Below are 13,882 nucleotides of genomic sequence, written 5' to 3'. Positions count from 1 at the left end.
TTTATCCAAATTATCAGAAATGGGGCAATTGGGCGCCTGGGTGGCTCAGTTGGTTAAGCGACTGCCTTCAGCTCAGGTCATGATCCTGGAGTCCTGGGATCGAGTCCCACATCGGGCTCCCTGCTCAGCAGGGAGTCTGCTTCTCCCTCTGACCCTCCCCCCCCTCATGTGCTCTCTCTCTCTCTCTCAGATAAATAAATAAAATCTTTAAAAAAAAAAAGAAATGGGGCAATTATAAATGTTAGGATAGTTTCTGATGCTGATAAACAAGATTAATGGCACTGGCCTTTACTCAGATGGAAATAGTTGTGTGGTTTTTCTGACTCATCCAGTCTGCCTGCCACCCAAGCCATGGATGTTGTTATCTGTTGATTGTACTGATCATAGCACGTATAGACCTCTGTGTTGGGGCAGAGTCATAGGTCTTTGTGCAGATAAATCTGCACTTCTGCTAAAAGGGTACGCACTCGTACTTCAGGGGTTAAATACTTATAACTAGAGGAAACAGAATAACATACCATGTTGTCTCATCCAATGAGCAGGAGCTCTTCAGTGAGACCTGTCTTATGTGCAGAGTGACTTTAAAACTTCAGAATAAGTCTCCTTACCTAAGATCTTTTTGAAATCATGGATTTTAAGATGTAGAATTTACTTTGACAATTTTATGTTTAACATGGGTTTTAGAATCAGTTCTAACACTGTACTTGTGTGCAGTTTTTCACCTCTCTAAATTTAATTTTCTCAATGTGGAAGTTGGGTGGAATCAGGATTGTACTGGATAATTAATCAATTTCCTTTCTGCTCTAAAAATTTTGAAAAAGATTCTTTGGTTATAAACAGATTCATACCAAAGAGAATTTACCCCTAAATAATTCGTAAACACCAATAAATAGTGATCCACTCATTGGATCCCAGTATATGTTCCAAAACTATTTTTTTATGTCGGAGAAGAGAGAATGTTTTGTCAGATGTTTCTGAATCAGAGTCACAGTCGCAATAGGAAATAGCTGGTACACTCAAACTGACACATTTAAGAGAATTTAAGGGAAAAAACTATTTATGTAGGTATCAATGGGATTAACTACACTAATAAATTATAGTGAGTACCCCAAATAAACAACAGTAGGAACTATCCCTTCCTCTAGGCCTGAAGAGGTAAGAGAACAGAGTGGTTACCAGGACCCAGAGAGAGAGACCTAGAACATTAGGATAAGAAAGATGCCACGATCTTAAGTAGGAAGGATACAGTTCTTGCCAATCTGTTGCACTACAGGAAGGGAGCCAGGGAATAACTCACTCTCTTTCTTCCCTCTGATCTCCTGTCTGTGTCTCCTATTGATCAAATCAAATCCAAACCTGAGAAGAGGGGGCCCATGGATTTATTAGTTAGAATGTATATATATTGGGGAGGGGAGAGAAGGAGGTAGAGAGGAAGAGAAAAAGAGGGGAAAAGGAGAGAGAAATGTATTTTAAAGAATTGTTCACTGCTATTGATTGTAGAGGCTGGCAAGTCCAAATCTACTGAGTAGCCTGGCAGGCCTAAGACCAGGGAAGAGTTGATATTTCAGTCTTGAGTCTGAAGGCAGTCTGAAGGCAAAGTTCCTTCCTTCCCAGAGGACTTCAGTCTTTGCTCATAGGCCTTCAACTGATTGCATGAGGCCCACCAACATTAGAGGATAATCTGCTTTACTCAAAGTCAACCAAACTAAATGTTAATCACCTCTAAAAAAATCTTAAAAATAAAAAATAAAAATAAATTAAAAAATCTTCACAGCAACATCTAGACTGGCATTTGAACAAACAATGGGCCAATCCAAGTAGATACATACAATTAACCATCATGGTACCCATATAGGTCAGCCTTTGCGGGTACAGAGGATTGAGAGAGGTGGAGAGAGGATCTGGGGGAGGGGGACACAAACAGAATATTTGGCAACCCAGGTATATAGAAATGCCTCCCAGGCTTCCTGAGAGTAGGAGGTAGAAGCATTTTGTACATTGCTTGGTTCCTAGTGCCTAGCACAATACCTGGCACATACTGTAGTACGTTCCCCAAGAGTGTTGGCTGCAATGACTTGAATGTTATAAAAGCAAGTTCCGAGAAACAAGTGTTTAGTGAGATGGCCCTAGGGAGTAGCAATATCTCAAGAACAATTTGCAAGAAAAAGGTAAATACCACCACAGTTTTCTATCATCTTTTGAGTATAGAAAAAAGCACCACATCAAATCAATCAGATGTAATGATATCTTCTAAGGTTGAAGACCAGATGATATTTCCAAGCTTCACTCTATGCCTTATTAATAGAATAAACTTAGTCATTGAACTGGATGATCACCTATGCTGGCAAAGACTTTAAATTGCTCCCTTTTTAACCATGCAATTATATAAAGGATTGGTTATATTGCTGGGCTATGATGGAAGTCATTTATCAGGTAAATAATCTCAAAAACAATCTAGCCTTAATGGTCCACACCTGCAAGGAATGTGACACCAGATTTACTCCCAGCAAAGAAATGGGCTGGGAATCAGAATGCATCTTATGTGTTTCAGGACAGTGAAGATAGAATGCAAATGAATAGAGTTGAAAAGACCTGTAAGTAAAGTGCACCCTGGCTTATATGACACATTATTTTTGAAGTCACTGAAATGGTTGTTCAAAAGCTACTGAAATATTACCCTTTGATAAATCAGTTTTGGCCAGTTCATTTTCATCTTCTGAAAACCAGGAGCAGGGCAGCTATAAAGGGAGAAAGGAATGATGAAGGTCATAGAGATGCTGAATGACATCTCCGAGGCCATTGTGTCACCAAGGAGTGTAGCAGCTATTGATCAAAATGCCAGTTTGGCTTTGTGTTTCAGTTGGTTCTGAGAAGAATCTTTCTCTTCTTTCTGTTGCTTTCCTGGTTTGCTCTCATAATGAGCAGATCTCTGAAATGGAAAATTAGTCATTGAGCATCAGAGAACAAAATTAAAGGAAATATGTAAATACGTCATCCAGGCATGTGAGGCACAGTGGTGCTGCTTCTGGTGATATTATAAAAAGAAAATGTCTTACAGGGACAGCTTGAGGCAAAAGTATGAAGTGGCTGAAAGTTGTCACTGGAACACATGCTTTCTGCACCTGTTTCTGTCCCTTGTCTAAAGTCCTTACCATTCCCCCAGAGCGTCTGCACACCCGCATACGCATGCACGCGCACATACACATCTCCTGCAGCTATCCTGGGTCTTATTCCTACAGAGCCTGATTTAGCTATTTCTCAACTAAGTTGGAGCCACTGGATTTAACTCTGTGTCCCCAGAGCTTAGCACACCACCTGGAATAGTGAAGGTGCCCAATAAATCTTTTAGGAGTGAATGAAGCTTCAGTAAGACATTAGATGAAAGTGGGCTCAGCCATTTCTGGGGTTGGGAGTGTTTACAACTTACTAAGGGATTCTTAAATCTAGAACCTCGAATGACAGAATTTCTAGCAATGTGATAAACATCAGCCACAGACATGAAAAGTTAGTCTTGCCTAGCAGTGATGATGTCATGCCCTTTTCTGATTGTAAACAGAGGCGATTCCTGGCATTTCTCAGAGTTCTGGGTTCTGTCTCCATCAGGAGCATGGAGTCAGAGAAGGCTTCCAGAGTTGGCAGCCATCCCTCCTCTTCTCCCATGTAAACGGGGTGCCTCTTTTTCCAGTCCTAGGGCTAGGATGGTCCAGACGTAGTTTGTCCCATTGTCAGTATGTGTGTTCAGCTGCCTCACTTCTCCAGAGTAATCTGTTCTACCAAGTTAACTCAAATTCCATAATGTCAGGCCTATGTCTCTGTTTTCCACCAGAACCTAGTAAAATATTCTACAGATAAAAGCTGTTAAATAAATACTTTTTTTGCTTCATGGATTTCAACTTGCTGGTAAAAACTATAAACCCTTGAACCTCTGGTTTCCCTAAGGAAGTTACTTTTGAATTTTCCAATATCTTCTTTTTTTTTCTGGTTTAATATTACGTATGTAAATTCTTGCTCAGAATACTCTCTAGTGACTTTTCCTTCCAAAGGTCAGTTTTTCCCAACCCATGGCTAAGAATAGGTCCCAGCAAGCCGAAATACTGACCATCCTTCCAGCCCGAGACCATTCACAGAGTGCGCTGAGTAGCTCAGGGCTCTGGCCCAGCTGCCTCTGGGCAGGAGCAGTGTCTCTGTTCAACCTAACTTGCTATTCAAAAGTTATCATTTTCCTTGTGCACCATGATGTGGGGAGAAAGAGTTGAAAGCATTGTTCTATTGCAGAGGTCAGCAAACTTTTTATGTAAAGGGCTGGCGGGTAGATAATTAGGCTTTGGGGGCCATATGGTCTTTGTCTCAACTAAGCTCTACAATGTAGTATGAGAGCAGTCACAGACAATACTGAACAAATGCGTGTGACTGTGTTCCAACAAAACTGTTTAAAAGATAGGTTGCAGGATGGTGATTCAGCCTGAGCGCCATGTTTGCCCACCTCTAGTGCACGGGATGAACTTTACTCTCCTTGCTGCAGGTGATCTCCCATGGTCCTCCCCTGTCAACCGTTTCAGCTCCACCTCTTCTACTGGCTCAAATGTCCCACATCCTGGGAAGCAGTCCCCCTCATCTCCAAGCAGAGTTACATGGCCTGTGTCTGCTCCCACAGCCACGTATTCACACACTTTCCCACTTTGATGCAATAATATGTTGTAAGGTCAGTCTTCTCCATCAGACTGTAAAATCGTTTACGGTAGAGACGGTGTCACAGTTATATCTATACCCATTAGATACAGCATAGTATTTGTCACATAGTTGGTTCTCCATACTTCTTGCATGAAGAAGAAAAGAAGAAGGGAAGGAAGGATTCTCTCTGGTTGAACATTTTTATATATAAAGTTTCATTGCCTCCAGAGGGGATCAGGGGTAAGTGTTGGTGATAAACAAAGATGAGTGAGGGCAGGAAAGAGAAGGGTAGATAGATTTAAGGAGGAAGTAGGGCTAAAGGAGTAGGACGTTGTCTGAATTCTACAAAGTTCATTGGCTGCCATTGAGCCTGCATTATGTCTGAATTATCTGGTATTATCCCCAGAAAAACCAGCATCATAAAAATATATGCCTTAAGCAGTGAGATAAAAGGTTACTGTGGCAAAAAGCAATTCAGCAATGCATTTGCAGTAACTCTGGGGCTCTAGAATTTATGACAAGCAAATGAACCAGAAGTAAATGAATCAGAAACCATAATAAGGAACAATGGCAATCTACAATTTAGTTCATAATATACCTCAATTATAAAGTACATCTAGAAACTTTATGAATTAATTTCTTTTTCTTCCTCTTTCTTATGAATTGTCTCCAGGTTTCCCCTGTGGTATAAATACTCATATAATGGTATTTTCAGTGTAATTTCATTTCATCCCAGCCAAGACATGGAGTAGAAATTTCCCTAGACTAAAAAAATAAACAGTGCAAAGTTTCATGAACTAGTCTGAAGTGTATCTCTCTGAGTCATGTTTCTTTAACTGCTAGGGCTTAACCCCTAAATATTTTAGTGATGGGTAATATATAGTGAAATATAAGAAATAAAATTCAGAAAATGCCACAAATTAAAATAATATTCCTATATACATGCCATAATTTGTAAGTTATAAATAACTTCTATATACATCATTTTAACTTGTCCTTAAGATCTGAATGTTATAGGAACCTAGACTATAGGTATGAAAGCTTCCAATCTTTTGATTTTTTCAATATTGCCTTATATGGTCTACTTTGAGACATTGAAGAGACAGGCAAAGCCAAAGTTTGGTATTTCCCACCCAAACACCAGTCATCTCGCAGGATGTAATACTGTCATGTGCCTGGCAAAAATAAGTTTATTTTTTCTACTGATTTTTTTTTTAGCATATACTAAATGTTCTATGCACAGAGCTGTGACTTAATAACAAATAAGTTGTAATAGGTACAAAGTTTTGCCTGATAGCAAGTTGTTTTGAAATTCATTTCCCAGGCTAGTATCACTGAACTTTTTCAGTTCTTCCGAAGTGGTCAAACCTTCACCATCTAGAAGATAAAGTCAATGAGTTAGAAGAGGCCAATTCATATCAAGAGGACAGCATAAGGATAAAATAAAATATGTGTGCTCATCCTTGCACAGAAGTTACAATGTATTGAGGAAAGGCTGTTCAGTTGAGGTCCATAGGGATAAGGCTATTCTCCTTTGTAGAGTGTTTATGGCCTCTCTTAAGGGAATGGTCATTCCTGATGTCCATTACCAGGGAAGAAGGAAGTTCTCAGATTAAAAAATGAAAACTATGAAGGTAGGTCTTAGGTAGAGGGGAGAGAACACTATCTTTGTCTCTCTGAGTCTTGTTCTCTTTGTTATAAACAGAAGAGTATAAATGTCTAGCTCTATGTTCTCAGGAGATTTGGAGGATGTGATGGTAGAGATGTAGAGATGTACCTATGTAGAGATGGACCCAGAAAGAGGATGAGTTAGTTACTGTGAGCCTCAGAGAGCAACTGGTATCTGTTAAGTAGAAGTATCTACAACCATATTTCTCTAGAAAAAAATTTTTTTTCCTTTTTTTATGGCTGAGACAGGGAAAGTCTTACCCAAATGTTTCAGCCTTGCATCAGCTATCCCACTAGGTACACAAGGTCAGATCTGGAGCTTCTACTAGGTACTTGAAGAAGTGGCAGTGTTCTCTGAGACCAGAGTGTAAACACCAGAAGGAAATAAGGAGAGCTTTCTTTTTTTTTTTTTTTCAGAGCTTTCTCTTTTTTTTTCTTTTTTTATTATGTTATGTTAATCACCATACATTAGTTTTTGATGTAGTGTTCTATGATTCATTGTTTGCGTATAACACCCAGTGCTCTATGCAGAACGTGCCCTCTTTAATACCCATCGCCAGGCCAACCCATCCTCCCACGCCCCTCCCGTCTAGAACCCTCAGTTTGTTTTTCAGAGTCCATAGTCTCTCAGGGTTCGTCTCCCCCTAAGGAGAGCTTTCTAAGGGTAAGTGGGGCTTAGGATACAGTTGGGACTCCATAGTTCATTGGCCACCATCCATGTAAAGATCTTAGGATACAGTTGGGACTCCATAGTTCATTGGCCACCATCCATGTAAAGATCTTCTTTGGGTTCTAACTTTCATTCATTATAAAAAGGGCCATGGGTGCTTAGGCCAGGTAGGGACCTTCCAAAATCATACAGTCCATTCCCTAGGGTCTAGATAGGATTGAAGCAAATGCAGTGTCAAACCTACAAAGCAGTGAAACAACATATTGCTTATAACACTGCTTTGAATCATTTCAACTTATGGTAATAATGTTCTAATAACATTAAGCATGTAATTTGAAAACACCAAAGATAATAGTTTAAATTATACTTTTAATGAGATTAGTTTCTCAGCTTTTAATGAGATTAGTTTTTCCTTCTTAGCTTGACTTGATTCTTCTATTTATTGCTCCTCATAACATACCAGAGGACAATATTTTTTTTAAGTCCTAAATATATACTATGGTGATAGAAATAAGCTGAATTAATACACAGAAACTTTTCCCTAGTTGTCCTAAGCCAGTTAACCTAGGACATTTTGATCATTGCCAAAAGGGGAAAATATTTTTGGCTTTCATTCATGTTTAACTATACCTTGTCATACCCACGATAAAACTTTTCCTCTCATGTCTCTCAAAAATTGGGAGACCAGTTAAATTATTCATCACAAGGTAGCATACACATTAAGCTCAGCTTTTGCTAAAATTTTTTTTTTTTTCTGCTGTCAGTTAGGCCCCTAGGATACATTGGATTTATGCTGAGGCAACATTCCAGGGCATTTGAGTAATAAATCTTGCCCAAGTTCTCTGAGAAAGCATATTTCACTGGCCAAGGGAAATGCTCCTTTTATTTAACCAGCAACATAAATAAAGCAAATGTTTTCAGCATCAGCATTTCCCTTGGCCTAATATATGTTTTAACGTTCTATAAGCTTAAATGATTTTAATGGCCTTATGTTCAGGAAACAAACACATAAACAAGATGTAGAGGAATTTTTCCTTCAGTGTTTTCCTTTCTAATGCCTATTTGGGGAGAAAAAAAATCTAATTTCTGTATCTTGAAGAAAACATTCAAATCCCTGAAGTTATCCCTGGAGCACATCAAGGGATATGTATTAGTACTTCTTAGGATCTAACAGCTAGCATTTATTTAACGTTTACTATGTGAAACAATTTTTGAAAAATGTTTTGAATGTTTAAAAATGTTCTGAATCCTCATAACAAAGGCTCTGTAGTCTAGATTCTTTTATTGTATTAATCTTCGTTTTACAGCTGAAGACATGGAGGTGCAAAGAGGTTACATCACTTACTCGAGGGGCACCTGCATGGCTCAATCAGGTGAGTGACAGACTCTTGGTTTCCGCTCAGGTCACGATCACAGGGTCATGAGATCAAGCTCCCCCGCCCCCCTTCCCCCATTGGGCTCCACTCTCAGTGCGGCATCTGCTTGAGATTCTCTCTCTCCTGCCCGTCCCCCTGTGTGTGCACGCTCTCTCTCTCTCTCTCTCACTCTCTCTCTCAAATAAATAAATAAATCTTTAAAAAACATAACTTCCTCAAGGCGCCACCACCATTAAGCGGCAGACAGAGTGTTCAACTTGGAGTTGCTCCAGAACCTGTGTTCTTAGCCACCAGGCTATATCGCACCCTATCGTCTATTGTCTGCCTCGTGCCAGATGCCTGACATGCAATATTGCTAATACCTGCCACAGTGGGAAAGTAGGTATTTTTACCTTCCATTTTCTAGACGAGACCCAAGAGGCTCACCACACCCGAAGAACTTGCCATGGCTCCCATGGCTCCTGAGCAGTAGCTCTGGGATGTGAACTGTGATCTTCTGATGTTACAAGCTTCATTCTAAGACCACATGTTTTTGCTCAGTTGAGTTGCAATGAAGATGTTTAAAGTTTTCACTGTGCAGTCTTTTTTTTTTTTTTAAGATTTTATTTATTTATTTGAGACAGAGAGAATGAGAGAGACAGAGAGCACATGAGAGGGGGGAGGGCCAGAGGGAGAAGCAGGCTCCCTGCCGAGCAGGGAGCCCGACGCGGGACTCGATCCAGGGACCCCAGGATCATGACCTGAGCCGAAGGCAGTCGCTTAACCAACTGAGCCACCCAGGCGCCCTCACTGTGCAGTCTTAAGATCTACTTTGGGAGAGAATAACCTAAGAGTTAATTCTAGAGCTTCCAAAGGAACTTTCCAAGGGAATTTATATATTCACAGAGGAAATTACACTAAACTGGAGACTAGGTTCCCAGGATGCTGGTGACTGGGACTCATAACTCAGAAGCAAGCTATGAGTTGGGGATCAGGCTAGACTGGTTTTCTAAGGAGGTCCCCTGGGAATTTAAAAGTGGGTGAAGCATTAGAAAAAAAGAAAAAGATGAGGGACGCCTGAGTGGCTCAGTCGTTAAGCGTCTGCCTTTGGCTCAGGTCATGATCCTGGGGTCCTGGGATCGAGCCCCACATCAGGCTCCCTGCTCGGCGGGAAGCCTGCTTCTCCTTCTCCCACTCCTCCTGCTTGTGTTCTCTCTCTCTCTGTCTCTCTGTCTCTCTCTGTCAAATAAATAAAATCTTTAAAAAAAAAAAGAAAAAGATGAAGCAACACAAAAGACACTTGTGTATAGTATCTAGAATCTGGATTTGGGGTCTTTGGAAGTCCAATAATGCTTTTATAAAATCAGCTGAAAATAGGCCAAAAGCCACAAATCCAACTAGATAAAATGTTTCCAAGTAGATTCAACCATTTTTGGGTTAGGCTTTAAGATGGTGAGTTATAAAGCCTACTAGTGTATCTCAATATATTCATTTACACCTGCCATTCAAATAAAGTGCAACTTCAAAATAAAGAAATACCCTGGAATAATCTTTTCTTTTCTAGAACACCCAAAAAAGAACTTTTAAACTACCTTAGGGAACACAGTGACTGTACGAGTGAAAACCAAGGGTTGTTTTAAAAAACAGACGGTTGCACTTATTTGTGGAACATAAGGAATAGCATGGAGGACATTAGGAGAAGGAAGGGAAAAATGAAGGGAGGGAAATCGGAGGGGGAGACGAACCATGAGAGACTATGGACTCTGAGAAACAAACAGGGTTTTAGAGGGGAGGGGGTTGGGGGGATGGGTTAGCCCAGTGATGGGTATTAAGGAGGGCACGTACTGCATGGAGCACTGGGTGTTATACGAAAACAATGGATCGTGGATCACCACATCAAAAACTAATGATGTAATGTATGGTGACTAACATAGCATAATAAAATTAAAATTAAATTAAATTAAATTTAAAAAAACGGTTACTCTATTCAGGGATTCATTATTTAGTTATTTTAAAAGTGTCCATCTATAAACCGTTTTAAGGTGCAAATATGAGAGATTAAAAAGACAATTAGTTAAGAGATTTGAAAGACCTCGTAGGAATGCTAAGAACAGCAGGATAAGACCACAGTTAGTTAACTGACATGAAAAATAGCTGAAACCTCCTGTCCCAGCAGGGACCTCATTTTGTGATGACAGTACCCGCGGGCGGCAGAGAGGGGGCGGGGCTGAAATTGACCTGGCAGGATGGTAACAAGCCACCTCAGTAGAAGCAACCTCTGTATTTTCAACGGTGACTCACTTCTGGTTCTGAAGAGTGGTGGACATTCACCAATGGGCAGGGTGGGGCCAACCTTAGGCAAACGGTGGAGTAGGTAAACTTAATTTTTCTACCGTCTTCTTTTTTTTCATATTTCTTCCTCTCTCTCTAGGCAGATCCTCCCAGAACTTGTCCTTTTCCTTACAGAGTGAGTTGTCTAAAAGGCCCTTCACTCTGAGTCCATGGGGATTTAAGTGTCATTCACCCCTGGAACATGTTTAAAAGCAGGATTAGAGGTGGAGATGGGTGTGATGAGGAGTGGAGATGTCCTCACACAGGCCCTGGTGCAGTATTTTTTGTGTAGTTAGTCAGAATCCATTAGGGCACGTGTATCGTTTTGTGAAGTTTTTACTTTAATTATACGTTGTGTGTGCGTGTGTGTGTGCGCGTATGTGTGTGTGTATGTATGTGCTAAGAGGCAATGAGAACTACATTTCAAACCATTAAGTCATGGTAAAGAACATTTGCACTCCAGTGGCAGTGTGGTTAATAATCTAGATTTGTGAGCCAGCATGTAATAGTTCAAACCCCAGCTATACAACTAAGTAGTTTTGTGACTTCGGGCAAGTTTTTAACCGACTTGTGACTTAATTTCCTAATAGCGAATAGGTATAATAACAGGGCCTTTCTCACAGGGTTGTTGTGCCATTAAAATAAGTTAACAAAAGCAAAGTGATGTAGGAAACAAAGGCAGAAGAAAAATTATTAAATTTCCTTACTACCTACAGCCCACTGACAAGTCCTTGAAAGAGGCAGAGTGACATTCCTCTAGGGACTCAACTGCCTCAATGTTAATACTTTGCTAAGGGCAAAAGACAATCCTAGCCCAACCTCCCCCCTCCCCCCAGGATCCTGTAAGTCTACTTTAACATATAAAAATTCCTTTAGAAATTTCCTTTATCTCTAAACCCCCCAAGATACACGTTGGCAATCACCCCCCAAGCATATGGCCCACCGATACACAACTGAAGGGTCTTATGACTAATGTTTTATTAGACTGTAATAAATGACTTTTCCCGACAACAGCTAGCCCCCTCAAGGTCCTGGAAACCTTGCTTCCAAATTCCTTAGAGACTTATGCTATCCCTAACCCCCTCCCAACTTGAAAGGATATGATGGGCCACTCCTCATGACGCCAAAGCAGCTCTTTCTGTCCATGGGTCCTGTCCCCGTGCTTTAATAAAACCACCTTTTTGCACCAATGTCTCAAGAATTCTTTCTAAGCCACCAGCTCCAAACCTTAATGTCTTTCCTACATCACAAAGCACTTGAAAAGTGCCCAGCATAAAATAAGTGCTCAATCAGTGATATCGGCTATTCTGATTGTTGTTATTCCAGTTATTACTGTCACTTGGGTAGGGTGGCTGCCTTATTGCCACTGCCCTTGTTGGAGAGACGGAGAAAGAGTGTGTCCTGAGAGCTGCATGACTCCTCGTGTCCACAAAGTGACTGGGTTTCCCAGGACCCCTCTCGAGGATGGCTGGGCTATTGCCAATTCGTGTCTAATTGCACCTGCTTGCTTTCCTAAGCCAGTTACCTTTAGTTTGACTTGTCTCTGGAGTGAGGACAGGGATTTTCTCACCCATGCATACATTTGCATTGTGTTCACAGAGTCCTCCTAGATGTCTGGAGCTGTTCTACGTGCTGATAATAGAGCAGTGAGCAAAATGGCTGAGGTTCCAGCCCTCACAAATTTTACAGTGGTAGAAAGACAATAAACAAGTCTATGTTTACTATGATAGATGGGGGTAAGTGCTGTAAAACAATGAGGCAGGGTAAGAAGGATAGAAGTTGAAATGGTGTCGGGGGATATTGGAATTATGCTATTTTATTTGGGATGGGCAATGAAGGCCTCTCTGATGGGTAATGCATGCAGCTATCTGGGAGAAGGGCTTACCTGGCAGAGGTAGCTTAGGCTCTAATGTGGGAGGGTATTCAGTGTGTTCCAGGAACATCAAAGAGGCTGGTATGGCTAAAGTGCAGTGGGTGTGAGACCGAGAGTAATGGAGACGAGGTCAAAAGGATCAGAAGAAGTGAAATTATGGAGAGCCTTAGAGGTCATGATAAGGACTTTGGATTTTATTCTGAGTGAGATGGTAAGTCATTGGTGCATTTTGATTGGAGAAGTGACTATTTTAAAAAAGATCACTCTAGTCGTTGTGGGAAGAATACAGTGGAGCACAGGTGGAAACAGGGAGACTAGGTAGGGGGCAGAATGTGGGAAACAGAACGCCACAACGACCACTGGTGCATGTTCGCTCAGACTCCGCGAGCTCTGAGAAAACTCGAGATTGCAGGGTTAAAAATAACCCGAAAGGATCAGAGTGAAATGCCCTTGGGATGTGTGTGGTCAGTTCTAAAGTACAGCAGCAGAAGATGTTTTGTAGATAGGAAGCCAGCTGTAAACAGCACACTGGGCACTCCCCTCTTTGTTTCCTTGTCCTGTAAACAGCACACTGGGCACTCCCCTCTGTTCCTTTATTCTGTTTTAAAGATTCTTACGTGCTTGACTAATCCTGTATACATGGAGGAGTGTGCCTTACTACGCCCCTGCTGTAAACCATTATAGATCTATATCTCTGTAGGAGGTATATAAGAGTATGGAAAATAAACCTCGGCACCTCGGGCTATTAGCTGGGGGTCCCCTGTGCCTCGCTGTACTGTTGTCTCTTTTTCTCAGTTCCTTCGCCACCCCAGGTCCCCAACTCTCTGAGGTCGACAGCAGAAATCCAGGGGATGATAGTGATTAGAAATATGGGGTAGTTCTCAAAGTAGGGAGAAGTGGTGGGATCCTGGACATCCACTGAAGAAAGAGCTAATGAAATTTGCTGATGGATGGCATCTGGATTGTGAGCGAAAGAGAGGGCTCAGTTAACTCTCCCTCTCTTAAGTATTGCAAACTTAAATGTTGTTCTGCCAGCCAGTGTTCTTGGTCACAAGTGACAGAAACCCAATTCAAACCAGCTTTTTTTTTTTAAGAGTGAAACTAAACTGCAAAAAGCAGGGGTAATGCTGTTCGCAGGACACCCTTTTTATCAGTCTGTCCCATATATTCTCTCTGCAGTCAGCTTCTTTCTCTCAGAATATCTTCATGCAATGAGATTTGGACATTTATGAGCCAAGATCCTTAACCACTTGTACTTGGAGAAGAAAGAAGTCACTTGGTCCTGGTTTTGTCAAGAGCATCCTTGAAGGAAAG

Source organism: Neomonachus schauinslandi, chromosome 8 (genome assembly GCF_002201575.2).
Source record: "Neomonachus schauinslandi chromosome 8, ASM220157v2, whole genome shotgun sequence".
NCBI lineage: Eukaryota > Metazoa > Chordata > Mammalia > Carnivora > Phocidae > Neomonachus > Neomonachus schauinslandi.
The sequence above is the reverse complement of the archived record's forward strand: the minus strand, read 5'-3'. Positions refer to the sequence as shown.